The sequence below is a fragment of the Dermacentor variabilis genome, chromosome 4 (assembly GCF_050947875.1).
Source record: "Dermacentor variabilis isolate Ectoservices chromosome 4, ASM5094787v1, whole genome shotgun sequence".
In the NCBI taxonomy this organism is placed as follows: domain Eukaryota; kingdom Metazoa; phylum Arthropoda; class Arachnida; order Ixodida; family Ixodidae; genus Dermacentor; species Dermacentor variabilis.
Genome location: NC_134571.1, coordinates 16,350,088 through 16,352,616, shown reverse-complemented (window position 1 = coordinate 16,352,616; position 2,529 = coordinate 16,350,088). Strand labels below are relative to the sequence as shown.

The 2,529-nt window shown below is 44.8% G+C and overlaps 1 protein-coding gene across 1 annotated transcript in view; it reads right to left on the bottom strand.

The window, feature by feature from the left end:
* LOC142578716 (cytochrome P450 18a1-like) overlaps nucleotides 1-1,629 on the bottom strand; it is a 51,052-nt gene extending 49,423 nt beyond the window's left edge. The window contains exon 1 of the mRNA XM_075688218.1: nucleotides 1,567-1,629. The gene's annotated coding sequence lies outside the window, so the exon portion shown is untranslated. The remainder of the gene's footprint in view (nucleotides 1-1,566) is intronic.
* Between the last annotated feature and the right edge of the window lie 900 nt (nucleotides 1,630-2,529).

Here is a 2,529-nt window from a genome sequence, read left to right as displayed (position 1 = left end):
TCTCCAGTTTCAATTCTGAAACAATATGTTCACTATTTTTCTCTGAAACAGATTCCATAGTCCATAAACGTGCATTCCTAATTTAATGGTTGTTTACGAAGGTAAACTTAGAACGGACAAATAAAACCCAACGACGCATTGCTGCGCGAAAGCTCAATCACAAAGAAGAAATACGGACACACGTCACAGGCGCTGCGTCCAGCCGCGTTCTGCTTGGGGTCAGCGCTCAAGAGGCCTTGTGAACACAAGATGCACGTCAGTTGTGATAATAAGCAGTTAATTAGGCTTTCAAAAGCCGGCTAACCTCATTCGCTTCTGACACAACAGAATCTAAAAGCGGTTGCCTCAACGACAACGAATGAGGCAAGAGCCGGTAATCGGAGTGGCGAAAGGCCGAAGTTGTGTCGTATGTGCACAAGATGAGCCACAACTGGAAAGAAGAGGTGAATAGGTACGGATCACAAGTTTGTCGTGTTCTCCGCTACGAACGGGCTGGTCCAACTGTGTTCCCGCATACTAGACAGCTCTAAGGTAGGCTGCCAAGTAAAATCCGTCATGCCTTAGATGCGGTGCGCCGCCGGCGTGGTGTATTAAATCCCCTTGTCCTGTGGAAAGTCATATGTAGGACAAACTATCCGCTACGTCAATGATCGCATGAAGGATCACGCTAATAAGTTGAAGGACTTGATTGCGGATCTTTCAGCGCACTGTAAACCCTGCGCTTGCCAGCCGAGATTTAATGATGTAATGATCCCGGGCAGACGCAAAGGCAAAACTGCCCGTGAGCTACTGGAAGCGTTTTACATAAAAGAAAAAAAGTGCCTGTGCCACAGTGACACAGGCCGCTAGCCACTACAGGCTGCGCTCGCTTCATCCGCTACTGCTGCTACGTAACCAACTCAAACAAGCTTCTCTTCATTTAGGTTGCAACATTGCGCTGAATCTTGTCTTTTGTTGATGTTTTGTGAAACAGCGAACGGAGTGGATAGCAACTCAGCCCACCGTTTCGACGTGTGCGACTCGGTGTACGAACTGAAGTCTAGGAATACAAAGACAATTGAAAACCGAAAAAGAATCAACGCCAACCGTTCTCCAGAATTTCTATAACTGTAGGTATCACTGACTATCACTTAGTCATCCTTTCGTGCTTTACCTGTTGTAGGACGTATGCAGCTCCGCAGTTTGTCAATGTTACGTTTATCGACAGGCGTCTCTTTTCAAATCCAGTTTGAAATGAACTCCTTCAACTAGAATTTGTCAAGTGTTCTAAGTCAGACTTGCGTTGTTTTGTACCATGCGGAGTATACTTTCCTTATGTGTTTGAAATGATCTTGCTAGTTCTGATATTCGCCCGTCTACCCGAGCTAGCTGGAGCGCCTGCGTATTGGGAACGGTGTATATACTGCATCTCGCTATCTTTGGAATAACGTTGTTTGTAGAGCGTGTAACAGTGTGTCTGTGTGTCTTCTTTGGGATTGTGTCTTTTCGATACAACATGTAGTCAAGCAAGCGCCAACTAGCCCAACAACAATTACTCCTACAGAATAAAGGCTCACCACTCCGTACCTGGTATATCCGAGCGTTCCAAAGCTTGACTTTGATAGCTTGCCTCCAGATGTGGCTGATATGTTACTGTTCAAAAAGGAAACAGCCGGCGGAAGAATGGAAAGTAAGAATTAAAAAAAATAACACGCTAAGCGGAGCGAGGGGCGCTGACTCCACGTGCTCTGACTTCGACGCAAAGAGCTATGCGCACGCTTCGCTTTTCAAAAGTTACTGCCACATCTGCAAGCAAAATATTAAGGAAACCATGTAGTTTGTCCCCCGTCGTAAAAATAACAGGGGCTCTAGTTCTTATTGCTCTGTGAATACGTACAACTTTTACAACCCCGACCTTGCGGTTACATTCATGTGCTTAAGCTTCACGTGGTATACATCGTTTTCAAACTACAACTTCAGCTGCTGTATTTTGTGTGACTTGATCTTAAAACGTGTCCTCCCTTGCACGATCCCGACTTTCTGCCCGGGCTTTCATGTTCCTTTGCCCATGCGGAAGGAAACAGGATGTATTTCGTTTCGCGCTGCACTTTCCTGGTCATTGCTTTCAGTATGATTGATAGTAACTGCAAGGCCGGAATAGGTTGCGAAGATTCGGGCGAAAAGCGGTTCAGAACTAATTGTCATCGACATCAGCAAGTGTGATTATCGGAGCTTGACTATATGAGCAAGGAAGAAACGATGTGAGAGAAAAAGCTTTTTTTTTTAATTTAAGCGCGAGAGAATGTGATTCGTTCAACAAGAATAAAATTCCTAATCAACTTTATATACCCGTGCCGAGTAAAGAAAATGTAACTCTGTTTTACTGTTTCATTAACAATAAATATCTATTTTTCAGCGCCCACTAAAAAAAGGAGCCGTTGAGGCCTCTATCACTTGCAATGCAATGCAGCTCTTGAAGTGTGCCGAAACGCGCACTGGTGAAATTCACCTATACATACGCCCCTTCACACGCGGTGTTCATTTTCTTGT